The sequence below is a fragment of the Thalassophryne amazonica genome, chromosome 13 (assembly GCF_902500255.1).
Source record: "Thalassophryne amazonica chromosome 13, fThaAma1.1, whole genome shotgun sequence".
NCBI lineage: Eukaryota > Metazoa > Chordata > Actinopteri > Batrachoidiformes > Batrachoididae > Thalassophryne > Thalassophryne amazonica.
The window spans coordinates 79,785,045-79,803,196 of NC_047115.1; the positions used below are offsets into that span (position 1 = coordinate 79,785,045).

Below are 18,152 nucleotides of genomic sequence, written 5' to 3' on the forward strand. Positions count from 1 at the left end.
TTAGAAAAGTATCAGACCTTTTTATTTTTTTCAAAAACCTGATGGATTTGAATCACATGTGCTTGCATGAGCAAACCTTGAACCTTCGTGCACATGTGTGAACTTTTTCACGCCTGTTGATTGCATCATTTCCTGGTAATCAGCCTTTGTGTGAGGTGTGTGTCGTGCGCTCGGCGTTTTTTCATTCCAAGGAAAAAGACGGAACGACTGGAGCAGCGCCGCATCAAATTTTTGCCAGAAACTGGGCGACAGCCAGGTGGAAACCATTCGGATGATTCAGACGGCTTTTGGTGACGATCCTATGGGCATCACACAGATTAAGGAGCGGTACAACCGGTTTAAAGATGTCCACACAATGGTGGAGAGCGAGCCACGCTCCGGGCAGCCATCAACATGCTGAAATGACCAGATCATTTCCAAAGTGAACGCTGTGGTGATGCGGGACCGTCGTGTGACTATTCGAAAAATTGCGGAGGAGGTGGACATCAGCACTTTTTCGGCACATTCCACTGTGACAGAAGATTTGGCCATGACAAGAGTGGCAGCGAAATTCATGCCGATGGCTTCGGCACAAAGCTGCCGATGGCAGAACAAAAGCGCCTTTGTGTTGAAGTCTCACAGGACATGTTGTGACATGCCCACCTCTTCCACAATTTCTCGGATAGTCACATGACTGAAAAGTCACAGGAAGCTGTCTGAATCTTCCGAATGGTTTCCACCTGGCTGTCGCCCAGCTTCTGGCAAAATTTGATGCAGCGCTGCTCCAGTCGTTCCGTCTTTTTCCTTGGAATGAAAAAACGCCGAGCGCACGACACACACCTCACACAAAGGCTGCTTACCAGAAAATGATGCAATCGACAGGCGTGAAAAAGTTCACACATGCGCACGAAGGTTCTAGGTTTGCTCATGCAAGCACACATGATTCAAATCCATCAGGTTTTTGAAAAAAATAAAAAGGTGCGATACTTTTCTAACAGACCTTGTAACCTCCAAATCGCACCAAAATCAGTTTTATTACAGTACACACAACCGCATAGCGGTAACACATAACTGAGTTTTTGTCCACATATTATGAGTTGCCACAATGACATTAAAGTCAGGATAATTAGTATTTCCTCCAGTTGAATTTCAAACAATAGAGATCCAGTATCCATGCGTCAAGCTGAAGTTTATCAAACTGAATGTGCCAAATTTAGTTATTTTTTTACAGAAACAAGAACTGTGTGTCACTAATGGAAATACATTAATATAATTATGAACAATAAATCAAATATAATGAACAAAATAAAACATACCTCAGAACTTCATCAAGTGTATCGAAAATCGCCTCGCCAGTGCTGATGTTGCAGACTGGCATGTCAATGATCCTCAGCTTCGCCCCTGTGTTTATTAGGGATGGGTATCGATAAGATTTTATCAATATCGATACCATTATCAATTCCCCTTATTGATCCAATTCCTTATTGATTCCCTCATCGATACCTCTTGTGAATTTTTTGTGTACTAAAAGTAGGCTTTGCAGGTTTTCTATGTCACCGGGTCAAAGAGCTTTTTCCTGTCGTGCACCCACTGTGTGGAACGGTCTTCCTACGACCGTGAGGCAATTGGAGTCCGTGGACATTTTTAAGTCAAGACTTAAAGCCTATTTTTATTCTCTTTCTTATGAATATGTTTTATCTCTTTTATTCTTTTACTTGTTTTTAATTATGTATTTGAATTTTTTTATTTTTATTAATTTATTTAAATTTTTATGTTGAACTGTTCTATGTGAGGTGCCTTGAGATGGCTTTTGTTGTGATTTGACACTTTATAAGCCGATTAAATTGAAATTGAACATTTTACTAAGCCTTAAAGTAAATAAATATGACACTGGTCACTGGATCCATAAACTTTGGACATAATAAACTCTACATGGTGGATCCTTGATCTCTGGACATAAATAGGAATAAACAACATCTATAGTTTCTTTCAAAAGACATTATTCTTTCAGACATTATTGGCATGAATGTCTTTTTGTACATCTGAGCTGAACTCTTACAGCTTGCTGTGCTGCACGTCAGGATGTATTTCATAAAGAAATACAGCACGTCTCATTTTGGGAGGAAAAAAAAAAACATTTCAGTCAATTGTAGTTTCTTGTCTGTAATACAACGTTTTAAAGAGGTGTCATTTTATTTAAAGCGGCAATTTGTTTCGAAGTTATTAATTCACAGCGTTTGGAGCTGTGCCAGCGGAACAGAGGACGATTCTCTTTTCCTGACTTCAACAAGACATGAGTCCCAGTTAGTGACTTTAATCCACACAAAAGTGACTCACAGTATTTTAATGGCTTTGAGAGGGGTCAAGAAGTGGACTTGCCATTTCTGAAGAGCAGCGAATCAAAGAACCAATGAACTAGTCGATCGAAGCACTGCTTCATTGGCTCACGCATCAAAGTGGAGTCGCGCTGCAGAAACGGTTGATTACAGAGCCGCTCCAGACCAAACCCTGAATATCTGTAAGACTTTATTTGTACGTCCGTATGACTGAAACTTTGAAAAATCCATATAATTTACGGACAATTCGTATAGGTTGACGTATAAAACAAAGATTTTCGAGAGACCAGCCACTGACATCACTGTACTGTTCTACTCTGAATGGTTGTCACCCTCGCCACTCAAAAAAAAGAAAAAGAAAAAGAAAAACAAAACTGAATAAACAGAATTTGACATTTTAACCTATTAAAATACCTCTTAAAATATGTCAAGGTTAGACACCTTTGAACTTGTCCTAGGTCTGTTTCCTGAGAATATGAATTTGAAGGCCCTGGCAATAATAGAACTGGACTTACGTTGAGCACAGACAGATGGACAGACAGACAAAAAGTCTTTGCAATACCTGATGGCCATATTTGATGGCCTCCGGTAAAAATGTGAAACAAAGATCTGAAGGGATTATTTTTCTGATTCACATTTGTGATTGTTCATTGGCAGACCATTAAATTGACCTCTTAGTTGAACAGCATACTTTTTTGTCATTTGTTTGTTAGGTTTTTTTAACTGAGGTGGAGATGTAATCATGAAAGCAAACTATTAAAATACAAATCAAATTCTAGTTTTAAAAATCAAGTGTGATACACTATTTTTCAAAGTTTGGAAACACCAGACAATTTCATTGTTTCTACCACTGTTTTACAGACACACACACACACACACACACACACACACACACACACACACACACCACACACACACACACACACACACACACACACACACACACACACACACACACACACACACACACACAGTCATGAAACAGCAAATGCTCTAACCAGCCTTAGGTTTCTGTCCAGGATGACCTCATAGCCTAACTAATAGTGCACTCTGGTACCAGGCAAGTACCTTGGACTCAGTTTTAGACTGTGCCAATTTCCATTTTATTCATTCATTCAATTTCTATACCCACTTAATCCAATTAAAGGTCATGAGGACACCCACGGGACAGGACACCAGTCTTTTGCAGGGCCACCTATAGACAGACAAACACATTCACACACTTCCTGTGAATTTTAAGTTACCAATTCACCTAATCTGCATGTCTTTGGATCTGGAAGGAAACTGGAGCACCCAGCGGGAACCCACGCAAACATGGGGAGAACATGCAAACTCCACACAAAGGAAAAAGGACCATGTGGGAAGCAACCCCGGGATCTTCTTGTTGTGAGGCAACACTAAGCAGAGGTGGGACGAAGTCACCATCAAGTCACTCTCAAGTCATGAATCAGCAAGTCCCAAGTCAAGTCTCAAGTCAAAATGACCACCAATTGTTTGCAAGTTGACTTGAGACTTGACTTGGGACTTGCAGATTGATGACTTGAGAATGACTTGACAGTGACTTTGTCCCACCTCTGCTTAGTAAGTTAAACAAGCCAAAACATACTTTTACAGTCCGTGATCCTATGAACTAATTAACACACAAATCAAGTCACTGTGGCTATGGAGATCATTCTCCTTATTACATCCACCAAGGAGTTAATAAAATCATCAGCATTTATTTATGTTTGTTTGTTTGTTTGTTTGTCTGTCTAGCAGGATCACTTGCATACTCCCTCAAAGGTTGTGGCATTGTGTTGTGTGATAAAACTCCACATTTTGGAGTAGGATTTTATTTTGACAAGTCCAAGTCACATCTGTGCAACAGTCATGTTAGACCCCAAGGGTACAGTTGTGGTCAGCAGTTTACATACACTCATCATGGATATGAATGTCATGGTAATACTGGGATGTCAGTTTGTCAGGGGGAATGATTGTACATCATACAACATGGAGGACTTAAAAAAACAAAAAAAAAAACAAGAATTGGGTGCACAATTTTGAATTTATTTTGTGTGTTCTCTTATATATATATATATATATATTAGTGTTCAGAATAATAGTAGTGCTATGTGACTAAAAAGATTAATCCAGGTTTTGAGTATATTTCTTATTGTTACATGGGAAACAAGGTACCAGTAGATTCAGTAGATTCTCACAAATCCAACAAGACCAAACATTCATGATATGCACACTCTTAGGGCTATGAAATTGGGTATTAGTAAAAAAAAAAGTAGAAAAGGGGGTGTTCACAATAATAGTAGCATCTGCTGTTGACGCTACAAACTCAAAACTATTATGTTCAAACTGCTTTTTTAGCAATCTTGTGAATCACTAAACTAGTATTTAATTGTATAACCACAGTTTTACATGATTTCTTCACATGTGCGAGGCATTAATTTTGTTGGCTTGGAACCAAGATTTTGCTCGTTTACTAGTGTGCTTGGGGTCATTGTCTTGTTGAAACACCCATTTCAAGGGCAGGTCCTCTTCAGCATAAGGCAACATAACCTCTTCAAGTATTTTGACATATCCAAACTGATCCATGATACCTGGTATGCGATATATAGGCCCAACACCATAGTAGGAGAAACATGCCCATATCATGATGCTTGCACAACCATGCTTCACTGTCTTCACTGTGAACTGTGGCTTGAATTCAGAGTTTGGGGGTCATCTCACAAATAGTCTGTGGCCCTTGGACCCAAAAAGAACAATTTTACTTTCATCAGTCCACAAAATATTCCTCCATTTCTCTTTAAGCCAGTAGATGTGTTCTTTGGCAAATTGTAACCTCTTCTGCATGTCTTTTATTTAACAGAGGGACTTTGCGGGGGATTCTTGCACATAAATGAGCTCCACACAGGCATTGTCTAACTGTCACAGCACTTACAGGTAACTTCAGACTGTATTTGATCATCCTGGAGCTGATCAATGGGTGAGCCTTTGCCATTCTCATTATTCTTCTATCCATTTTGATGGTTGTTTTCCATTTTCTTCCACGTGTCTCTGCTTTTTTTGTCCATTTTAAAGCATTGGAGATCATTGTAGATGATCAGCCTATAATTTTTTGCACCTGCATATACGTTTTCCCCTCTCCAAACAACTTTTTAATCAAACTACGATGTTCTTCTGAACAGTGTCTTGAATGTCCCATTTTCCCTCAGGCTTTCAAAGAGAAAAGCATGTTCAACAGGTGCTGGCTTCATCGTTACATGGGGGACACCTGATTCACACCTGTTTGTTCACAGCACAAAACTGATGAACTCACTGACTGAATGCTACACTATTATTGTGGATTTGTGAGAATCTATTGAATCTACTGGTACCTTGTTTCCCATGTAACAATAAGAAATATACTCAAAACCAGGATTAATCTTTTTAGTCACATAGCACTACTGTTATTCTGAACACTACTATATATATATATATATATATATATATATATATATATATATATATATATATATATATATATATATATATATATATATATATATATATATATATATATATATATATATATATATATATATATAAGCTTCCACTCAAGTTAAACATTTGGACAGATCAGCTCTGCTACAAGGAAATACATTTAAACAATTAAAATACAGACTAGATTTTGTTACAGCAAAAAGTAACAAAAAGGCAACTAACAAATTATTACTGAATTTGTGCTGCCTCTGAATTAAGGAGAAATTGGGGAATTACAGTGCATCCACAAAGTATTCACAGTGATTCACTTTTTCCACATTTTGTTGTTACAGCCTTGTTCCAAAATGTAGTAAGTTCATTTTTGCTCAAAAGTCTACTCAAAACACCACATAATGACATGATTTTTTTTTTTTTTTTTGTAATTTTTTGCAGACTTATTTAAAAATAATAATTCACATGTACGTAAGTATTCACACCCTTTGCTCGGTACTTTGTTGATGCATCTTTGGTAGCAATTACAGCCTCAAGTCTTCTTGAACATGATGACACAATTGAATTGAATATGATGACACAGACCTATCTTTGAGTAGTTTTCCCCATTCCTCTTTCCAGTACTTCCCCATCAAGTTAGATGGGGAACATCGGTGCAAAGCCATTTTCAGATCTCTCCAGAGATGTTCTGTCAAATTCAGGTCTGGGCTCTGGCTGGGCCACTCAAAGACATTGTCAGTATGGGGTATTGTGTGTAGAATTTTGAGGGGAAAAAATGAGTTTCATCGATTTTGGACTAAACCTTTAACGCAACAAAATGTGGATAAAATGAAGTGCTGTGTATAGTTTTTGGATGCACTGCACTGAGATAGATAATTGCTGAACCAGGTCTTCCCCAAACGACTGGTTACTTTCAGAAGATGCTGAACTTTTCATGGAGCCAAAGCATTTACAGATTTTAGATCTTCAAAACAGTTTTCAATTCATTACTTCATGAACTGGAAAGTATTGTTTTTACAGAGTTGAATGTCCAGTGTGCAAAAATTTCTACATAGGAAAAACAAAAAAGATGTTTACAGGATAGGCTGGCAGCCCATCAATATCCAATTTGACCCATCTGCATTAGATGCCTCTAGTGTTGGCCACATTCACTTTCTATAGGAAAGGAAGACACAAAGACAAATAAATCAACAGGAGGGTTTTAGACTCATAGATTACAGTCTAGTAAATATCTTGGCTTACATGAAGAGTTAGATTTAAGTATTTTGTTTTGCAGTATATACTGTTTTGTGGTTGATTATTGAGAATATACACTGTGAGTCATATGTTTGGACACACTTTCATATTCAATTGAATTGATCCAAGTAATATTCCCACCAAAAGTTCTTTGGTTATTGATCGATATATATAGATTTCCTTCCAAAAGTATTGGAACACATTTCACACATTACAATGTGTCTATGCCATTTCAAACACAAAAAAATAAAACATTTCTAAAATTATCTTCCTTAAACTTAAAATGAAAGCAAGTCTATACAAATTGATAGAAATTAATTAAAAATATAAAAAGCCAAGATGATGAGTTGCATAGCTAATGAAATGATTTTGTGTAATAACTAAATATAATCTTTTTTTTTTTTTTTTTTTTGCCAGTTGTCTTCAGAGAAGTCAGGGAAGGGAGGATACATGGACATTTCCAAGTCACTACATATGTCTTGGACTTTACATTAGTTATGAAGAAATACAAACAGTATGACACTCTATGGTAAACCTGTATGGAGTAGATAGTTCTCAAAAACAGAGTGACTGTGCAAGAAGAAGAAGAGTGAGGGAAGCCATGAAGACACCCAGACAATCCAGAAGTTATAGGGTTCACTGGCTTTGATTAGAGAAATTGTGAATGTGAATGTGCATGTTTAGCATTTTGTATCACCAGTTATACAGCTTCAAGATGAAGTGGTATAGAGGAGGATGTTCTTTCGCCAAAATATTATTTATAGACTTGCATCTCAGATGTACCCTCTGGCAAATTGTAGCTGAACTTTCAGGTCTTGTTTTTAAAGTAGACCTGCATTGAAATAAATGTGGTCAGATCTCAGAAAGAAATAGCTGATATGTATTTATAAGACCCTTATGAATGCAGTAAAGTAAATCCGCAAGCCCAAATTTGTAATTCAGCGGAGAAATCTTCATTTAAAAATGACAAATTTGCAGCTAAAATTTGGCCCTCAGCGAAAACTGTTTGTACATCCGGGTCATTGCAGTGACGTCCGGCAGAAGACGGAGCGCTCCCGCCTTCAGTCCGATCCCGCATTGAAATTGATTTTATCTGTTAGTAATGTTACTGTTATACACATCCTGGTTTCAGCATCCAAAAGTAAGCTGCAATGAATGTGAGATATAGCTCTGCGTGCTCAGATCAGTGGCGACATCGACAGCGGGCGACGCCTCGCTCTCTGCCTGCGCTGCGCTTACTGAGTCTGCATGCTTGGTAAATGCCGAAGCGGGCCACTCACATCGCCCCCGTGTCTGCTGTGCAGCCAGCACCACGTCCCTGTCTACTGAATGGAGGTGCAGCCAACTTGGCACAAGTCCAGAGAATACGCTCGCTGTTTTGATGCGGAGCGGCCGGTGACACCTGTAGCTCCAAGGACAGACTTTCCGCAGCGCCGCACGTCTCGGTAATCGGAGCCGCAGAGCTCCCTGGCCGCTGAGAGAGGTTTATATCTTTTAATGACTTGGATTCTTTGCGGGTCCTGCCTCCGTACCCCGTGACAGTAACACCGGAGGCGAAAGACAGATTTTCAATGTGACACCACTCAGTCAAACGGGCGTATGAAAAAGTCCCCCAAAATAATTTTTAAGTACAAATAAAAGAAATGTGTACTCATCAAACGTGCCAGAAGACAATATGAAGTTTTAAAAAAAGTAGATCCTTCCGTATAAGACAAGAAAAGGTGCAGATGCAAACTGACATAAATTCACAAATTACAGTTGGCGCGCGCAATGCATGCTGGGATAGGGTCTTTTCCCTGACGTCTCGGCAGCGTCCCAGATGTGATGACAGTTTTGCGGAGAACTGGTAGCCTAGAACTGGTCGCCTGTATAAACTGAGCGATGGGACGGAAAGGGCCTTAGTCAGAGAAGTGAACAACAACCCTATGGTCACTCTGTCAGAGCTCCAGCATTCCTCTGTGAATAGAGGAGAACCTTCCAGATGGACAACATTCCGAATGAACATCTCTGGAGAGATGTGAAAATGGCTGTGCACCAATGTTCCCCATCATTCCTGATATAACTTGAGAGATTGCTGCAAAGAGCAATGGGTAAAACCATCAAAGATAGGTGTGCCAAACTTGTGGCATCATGTTCAAGAAGACTTGAGGCTGTAATTTCTACCAAAGATGTGTCAACAAAGTATTGAGCAAAGGGTGTGAAAACTTATGTACACGTGATTTTTAATTTAATAAATATGTAAAAATTGTTGTGAAAGTGTAGTGACACGGACCCACAACAGGGGGCGCAAATGAACGGCCAATAGATGAGCCAAAAAGTAACAATTTAATGTTGTGAAATGTGCACAACGAATATACAGACAATCTCAGAATATAATTACAGTCAATCCACAAAGGTGATGTGTGAGCAGGCTCGAGGATAGAAGACGTCCGTCCTGAGAAGAGCCGGAACCACACGATTTCCGCCACCACAGAACCTGGTGAATACTGGAGCCGCCAAGTCCCGAATTCCCAGGTGATCACCGTCCCCGACTGTCGGATCTGGTACTGCTGGCGAGAACAGAGACAGTCAAGTGTGGGTGTGTGTACACCCAGTAACAACAGCGGTGGGAATGCCACCTCCACCTCTCACTCAATAACTTGCAGAGTACTGAAGATTCCTCAGGGAAAAGAGTGCCTTCTAGCGCTCTCTCAGCTTCCACTGACAGCGGTACCGGTACTCCTGCAAACACTCACAATATACAAACAATATTGTAAAACGGCTGAGGATATTACCTCCAATGAAGTATGATATCTCGGCAACGAGGTGGAGATGACGTCTGGTCTTTATGGAGTGAGATGATGTTGAGTAGATGGGTGACAGCTGTCAAGAGGTAATGAGTGACAGCTGTCACCCCCGGCTGTGTCCATGGCGGCAGCGCCCTTTCGTGCCTGAAGCCCGCACTTCAGGCAGGGTGCCCACTGGTGGTGGGCCAGCAGTTCCTCCTCTTCTGGCGGCCCACACACAACAGGACCCCCCCCTCAATGGCGCCTCCTGGCGCCCGACCCGGCTTGTTGGGGTGTCGACAGTAGAAGTCGGCCAGGAGGGCCAGATCCAGGATGAAGCTCCTCTTCACCCAGGAGCGTTCTTCGGGTCCATACCCCTCCCAGTCCACCAAGTACTGGAACCTCCGGCCCATCCGACGGACGTCCAGGAGCCGGCGCACCGTCCAAGCCGGCTCCCCGTCGATGATCCGAGCAGGAGGCGGCGCCGGTCCGGGAGCACAGAGGGGTGAGGTGTGGTGAGGTTTGATACGTGACACGTGGAAAACCGGATGGATCCGCAGTGAAGCCGGGAGGTGGAGCTACACTGCGGCAGGACTGAGGACTTTGAGGATCTTGAAGGGGCCAATGTACCTGTCCTGAGGTTTCGGGGAGTCCACCTGGAGGGGGATGTCCTTCGTGGAAAGCCACACCTCCTGCCCGGGCTGATAAACATGGGCCGGGGATCGCCAGCGATCTGCATGGGTCTTCGCCCTCGTCCGGGCCTTCAACAAGGCAGAATGGGCGGAGCGCCACACCCGACGGCACTTCCGCAGGTGAGCCTGGACGGAGGGCACACCGACCTCTCCCTCCACCACGGGAAACAACGGGGGCTGATACCCCAAACACACCTCAAATGGGGAGAGGGCCGGTGGCATAAGACACCTGGCTGTTATGCGCATACTCGATCCAGGCCAGATGGTTACTCCAGGCCATCGGGTGCGCGGATGTGATGCAGCGGAGGGTCTGTTCCAGTTCCTGGTTGGCCCGCTCTGCCTGTCCGTTCGTCTGTGGATGGTACCCGGACGAGAGGCTCACGGTGGCCCCCAGTTCCCTGCAGAAGCTCCTCCAGACGTGTGAGGAGAACTGGGGACCACGATCTGAGACGATGTCGGAGGGTATCCCATGCAGACGGAAGACGTGGTGGACCAGGAGGTCTGCTGTCTCCTGGGCTGTTGGGAGCTTCGGGAGGGACACGAAGTGGGCCGCCTTGGAGAATCGGTCCACTATCGTGAAGATGGCGGTGTTGCCCTGGGATGGCGGGAGGCCCGTGACGAAATCCAGGCCGATGTGGGACCAGGGGCGATGAGGCACCGGCAGCGGCTGGAGGAGTCCTTGGGCCTTTTTATGTACTGCCTTGCCCCTGGCACAGGTGGTGCAGGCCTGGATATATTCCCGGACGTCGGCCTCCATAGATGCCCACCAGAAGCGCTGCCGGACAACTGCCACAGTCCTTCGCACCCCTGGATGACAGGAGAGCTTGGAACCGTGACAGAAGTCCAAGACTGCAGCTCTGGCCTCTGGTGGGACGTACAGACGGTTTTTCGGACCGGTTCCGGGGGCCGGGATCCGTGCCAGGGCCTCCCGGACGGTCTTCTCCACATCCCAGGTGAGGGTGGCCACGATAGTGGACTCCGGAATGATGGGCACCGGTGGATCCGACAGCACCGTTTTGACTTCGTCTTTGTGTACCCGGGACAAGGCATCCGATCTCTGGTTCTTGGTCCCGGGGCGATAGGTGATCCGGAAGTCAAAACATCCGAAGAACAGTGACCAGCGGGCTTGCCTGGGGTTCAGCCGCTTGGCGGTCCTGATATACTCCAGGTTCCAGACACCACCAGAGTTACTGGTTGTGTCTTGTGTGTGATTAAAGGGAGGAGGGTGCCATCTAGTGCCCGCACCTGCACTGGTGAAGGAAGGGCCACCAGAGGGAGCCCTACCTCCCTTGCCCATCTGCTGTCTAGCAGATTCCCTTCTGACCCCGTGTCCACCAGTGCTGGGGCTTGAAGGGTTAAATCCCCGCTCAGGATTGTGACTGGGAGTCGTGTGGCAATCGGTGTGTGTCTCACTTGAATGTTTTGACCCCCCCCCCTTAGCCCAGTCTCTAAGGGCGAGTGTTGTCGTTTTGGCCGTTTGGGGCAGTTTCTCTTATGTGCTCCTTTGAGCTGCAGAAAAAACACTCCCCGCGGATCAGCCTCCTCATTTTGGCCCTGTGCGTTTCCCTAACAAAACGTCAGCAGGGGGAGCTGTTGCCCCACAGAGCGCTGCGGCTGTGGAGCGTGGGGAGGGCGGCCCCTTTTCGAACCCGGAAGGGGAGAGGGGCGCGCGTATCTGGCCACGTCCTTCGCCTCGCTCCCGACGGCGTTCCTCCAACCGATTGTCTAAACCGTATACAGATAGATAAGCCCATCTAAATCCCACGGTTCGTCCTTAGCTACCAGCTGCTCCTTCAGGACCAACGACAGTCCGTTTATGAAGGCGGCGCGGAGCGCAACGTATTCCAGCCGGACCTCGCAGCCGCGATGTGGAAGTTGACTGCATAAGCGGCTGCGCTCCTCGCGTCCTGTCCTCATTGACAGCAGCACAGTTGAAGCAGTCCTCTCCTCTGTTAGGGGTGATCAAACACTGTTCTGAACTCCCCACAACCCAGGTATGCTGATAACAACCGTGAGTTCTGTTCCCAGAGCGCCGTAGCCCAGGCGCGTGCCTTACCCCGAAGCAGAGCAATCACATAAGCTATTTTACTAGCATCTGACGCGTACATGACGGGACGTTGTGCGAAGACGAGCGAACACTGCATGAGAAAGTCCGCGCACGTCTCCACACAACCTCCGTACGGCTCAGGAGGGCTTATGTATGCTTCAGGGGATGGTGGGAGGGGTTGTTGAACCACCACTGGAACGTTCATATCCTGCACAGGGTCGGCAGGAGGAGGAGCTGCAGCAGCGCCCTGAGCGCTCGCCGCCATCTGTGCGGAGAGAGCCTCCACCCTGCGGTTCAGGAGGATGTTTTGCTCGGTCATTTGATCCAACCGAGCCGTAAAGGCGGTGAGAATGTGCTGCAGCTCACCAATCACGCCTCCTGCAGACGCCTGCGCTCCCTGCTCTCCCATTGGTCGTTCAACAACCGGGTGACGCCCCTCGGAGTCCATGACGCTGGCCGAGATATCCTGTTGTGAAAGTGTAGTGACACGGACCCACAACAGGGGGCGCAAATGAACGGCCAATAGATGAGCCAAAAAGTAACAATTTAATGTTGTGAAATGTGCACAACGAACATACAGACAATCTCAGAATATAATTACAGTCAATACACAAAGGTGACGTGTGGGCAGGCTCGAGGATAGAAGACGTCCGTCCTGAGAAGAGCTGGAACCACACGATTTCCGCCACCCCGGCTGTGTCCATGGTGGCAGCGCCCTCTCGTGCCTGAAGCCCGCACTTCAGGCAGGGCGCCCACTGGTGGTGGGCCAGCAGTACCTCCTCTTCTGGCGGCCCACACACAACAAAAATGTCAAGAAAACCTTTTTTTCATGTTGTCATTATAGGATGTTGTGGGCAGAATTTTGGGGGTAAAATGAATTTACTCCATTTTGGAGTAAGTAAAGCTTTGTGAATACTTTCCAGATGCACCATGCATATATCTATCTATCTATCTATCTATCTATCTATCTATCTATCTATCTATCTATCTATCTCTATATATATATAATATAAGAGACATTTGTATCACCTGAATGCAGCAAAGTAGATTCTACTTGTACTTTGTGGAGGTGGGGATAGACTATATCTCTACCTGGGTATTTCCCAGCCATGGTGCACAATGGTTAGTGCACCATTCGCATAGTGTGATGATGTGGCAATGTAAGGAACCAAACCATGGACTAGAGGTTTCTAACATTGGAAACTACACATTCACATTTAAGTGCTCATACAACTGGATTCTAAGTCGTCATTCAGCATGGAAAGAATACAATGCAATTTGCGTCTGCAAAATTACTGAGAAGAAGCAAACGTCTCAGATCCAGCACATGGCCTGCATCCAGGCAGTCACATCAGTTCCCAAAGAAGTAAAGTGTGCAGAAGCTTGAGAACAGCAGCTGACTGTGGTCATGACAAGTGATGTGACATGTCCTTTTTAAGCAAGCTGCTCAAAAGTGAGCCACAAAGCAGCAGTCTCCAGGGACATTTGTGAGAGAACGAAGGCTTGACAGTGCGTAGCAGCAACCAGAGTTTGGATCCATTCGAGCCTTTCCACCTACAAAAATACTTTCAGTCATTTAAAACATTGCCAATTTACTGCCTCTCCTCAAACCACAAATTAAAGTGCGAAAGACAGGCAGCAAAACAAAGAAACTGTATCCATAAGGGAATGTGTGGAGGTACTTTCACATTTGTACAGTTTTGACAACATACAGGATATTCAGTTGTGTCTTTCAGAGTAAGGGGTTCATTGGATAAGAACCTGGCTGCTGATATGTCGACCAGGGATAGAATTATGCTCATGCTACGTGTTCATGTCTTTGACCCAGCCCAGTCTCACTTTTTTTTCATGCTCCCATCATGAGTAAAATTTTCGTGACTTTTTTTGTTTTAACTCTCTATTACCAACCCTACTCCTAAGCCCAACCCTAACCTTAACCATAACCTAACCCTACTTCTTTCTCCCCAGCCAACCAATTATCTTCCTCAAACTCAAACTGAAAGCAAATCTCTCAAATCTGGTAATACCTGTAAATAATAATCAGATTTATTGCCAGTTTTCTTCAGACAAGTCAGGGGATAGAAACATGAACATTTTCATGTCACTGAATATATCTTGGACTTTATTTGCATCAATTTTGAAGAAATACAAAAGTTTCTTTCACCAAAACATCAAATCTAGGCTTGCATCTCAGATGTACTTTCTAGCAAATTGTAGCTGAACACCAAGATTTTCTTTTTTAAGAAAATCTCTACACCACTGCCTCTACACCACTTCATCATGAAGCTGTATTTTATATTTTTAATTAATTTATATCAAGTTGTAGACATTTGCTTTCAGTTTGAGTTCAAGGAAGATAACTTTAGATTTATTTATGTATTTGTATTTGAAATGGCATAAACACATTAAATTGTGTGAAATGCCAAGTGTTCCAATACTTTTGAGGACAGTTGGGAAACACTCCATGGCATGTGTACTTTTAGTGAAATGCATCATCCTGGTGTAACTCAGAGAGCAAAATTAAGAGGTTATTTAAGTCCTTCACAAAGCAAAATTAATAGGTTGTTTAATTAACAGCTGCCTGCTTGTTTAAAAAATCACTGGAGACACACACACACACACAAACACATATATAAGGCAACCCAAATTAAAGGAGAAATGCTGCTTTTAACAACCAGGACCTCATTTCTGGCATACAATACGGTAATTTACTCACCAATATCAATCAATCAATCAATCAATTTTTTTATATAGCGCCAAATCACAACAAACAGTTGCCCCAAGGCGCTTTATATTGTAAGGCAAGTCCATACAATAATTATGTAAAACCCCAACGGTCAAAACGACCCCCTGTGAGCAAGCACTTGGCTACAGTGGGAAGGAAAAACTCCCTTTTAACAGGAAGAAACCTCCAGCAGAACCAGGCTCAGGGAGGGGCAGTCTTCTGCTGGGACTGGTTGGGGCTGAGGGAGAGAACCAGGAAAAAGACATGCTGTGGAGGGGGAGCAGAGATCGATCACTAATGATTAAATGCAGAGTGGTGCATACAGAGCAAAAAGAGAAAGAAACAGTGCATCATGGGAACCCCCCAGCAGTCTACGTCTATAGCAGCATAACTAAGGGATGGTTCAGGGTCACCTGATCCAGCCCTAACTATAAGCTTTAGCAAAAAGGAAAGTTTTAAGCCTAATCTTAAAAGTAGAGAGGGTGTCTGTCTCCCTGATCTGAATTGGGAGCTGGTTCCACAGGAGAGGAGCCTGAAAGCTGAAGGCTCTGCCTCCCATTCTACTCTTACAAACCCTAGGAACTACAAGTAAGCCTGCAGTCTGAGAGCGAGATCGGTCTATTGGGGTGATATGGTACTACGAGGTCCCTAAGATAAGATGGGACCTGATTATTCAAAACCTTAGTAAGTAAGAAGAAGAATTTTAAATTCTATTCTAGAATTAACAGGAAGCCAATGAAGAGAGGCCAATATGGGTGAGATATGCTCTCTCCTTCTAGTCCCCGTCAGTACTCTAGCTGCAGCATTTTGAATTAACTGAAGGCTTTTTAGGGAACTTTTAGGACAACCTGATAATATGAATTACAATAGTCACAGCCTAGAGGAAATAAATGCATGAATTAGTTTTTCAGCATCACTCTGAGACAAGACCTTTCTGATTTAGAGATATTGCATAATGCAAAAAAGCAGTCCTACATATGTGTTTAATATGTGCTTTGAATGACATATCCTGGTCAAAAATGACTCCAAGATTCTCACAGTATTACTAGAGGTCAGGGTAATGCCATCCAGAGTAAGGATCTGGTTAGACACCATGTTTCTAAGATTTGTGGGGCCAAGTACAATAACTTCAGTTTTATCTGAGTTTAAAAAACAGGAAATTAGAGGTCATCCATGTCTTTATGTCTGTAGACAATCCTGCAGTTTAGCTAATTGGTGTGTGTTCTCTGGCTTCATGGATAGATAAAGCTGGGTATCATCTGCGTAACAATGAAAATTTAAGCAATACCGTCTAATAATACTGCCTAAGGGAAGCATGTATAAGTGAATAAAATTGGTCCTAGCACAGAACCTTGTGAACTCCATAATTAACTTTAGTCTGTGAAGAAGATTCCCCATTTACATGAACAAATTGTAATCTATTAGACAAATATGATTCAAACCACCGCAGCGCAGTGCCTTTAATACCTATGGCATGCTCTAATCTCTGTAATAAAATTTTATGGTCAACAGTATCAAAAGCAGCACTGAGGTCTAACAGAACAAGCACAGAGATGAGTCCACTGTCCGAGGCCATAAGAAGATCATTTGTAACCTTCACTAATGCTGTTTCTGTACTATGATGAATTCTAAAACCTGACTGAAACTCTTCAATAGACCATTCCTCTGCAGATGATCAGTTAGCTGTTTTACAACTACCCTTTCAAGAATTTTTGAGAGAAAGGAAGGTTGGAGATTGGCCTATAATTAGCTAGATAGCTGGGTCAAGTGATGGCTTTTTAAGTAATGGTTTAATTACTTGCCACCTTAAAAGCCTGTGGTACATAGCCAACTAACAAAGATAGATTGATCCTATTAAGATCGAGCATTAAATAATGGTAGGGCTTCCTTGAGCAGCCTGGTAGGAATGGGGTCTAATAAACATGTTGATGGTTTGGATGAAGTAACTAATGAAAATAACTCAGACAGAACAATCGGAGAGAAAGAGTCTAACCAAATACCGGCATCACTGAAAGCAGCCAAGATAACGATATGTCTTTGGGATGGTTATGAGTAATTTTTTCTCTAATAGTTTAAAATTTTGTTAGCAAAGAAAGTCATGAAGTCATTACTAGTTAAAGTTAATGGAATACTCAGCTCAATAGAGCTCTGACTCTTTGTCAGCCTGGCTACAGTGCTGAAAAGAACCTGGGGTTGTTCTTATTTTCTTCAATTAGTGATGAGTAGAAAGATGTCCTAGCTTTACGGAGGGCTTTTTTTATAGAGCAACAGACTCTTTTTCCAGCTAAGTGAAGATCTTCTAAATTAGTGAGACGCCATTTCCTCTCCAACTTACGGGTTATCTGCTTTAAGCTACGAGTTTGTAGCATTCTGACAGTTAGTGTGACTCGGGGGTGTGACTCATTTAAACTAACATATTCATCCTGCTGGTAACCAGGTTTTCTGTAAGGCAGAATAAATCAATATGTTGATCAATTATTATATCATTTACCAACAGGGACTTAGAAGAGAGAGACCTAATGTTTAATAGACCACATTTAACTGTTTTAGTCTGTGGTGCAGTTGAAGGTGCTATATTATTTTTTCTTTTTGAATTTTTATGCTTAAATAGATTTTTGCTGGTTATTGGTGGTCTAATATAACTTTGGTGTCATTATTAGTCCATAGTTCAAATGACGTGTTCATTTCAAATCTGAGGCAAACATTTTTCTTCTTCTACGAAGGTGGATTAGAACTTTTTGTGGTACACAGCAGCAACTACTGGACAGGAGGAACATATCAGTCAATGTGACTCACTGATTTCAAAATACAGCTCTTTTCAACTAGATGTGTGGTGCCATGACATGTCAATTCAGATTTCAGGGGAGTCCAGTGCAAACCTGGCCTCCGCTCTAGCTCCACCCATGC

General features: G+C 43.1%; 1 protein-coding gene across 1 annotated transcript in view; it reads right to left on the reverse strand.

Moving 5' to 3' along the window:
• The window catches only part of LOC117522767 (adhesion G protein-coupled receptor A3), a 1,389,271-nt gene that overhangs the window by 562,072 nt on the left and 809,047 nt on the right, over window positions 1–18,152 (reverse strand). The gene's annotated exons all lie outside the window — the stretch shown is intronic.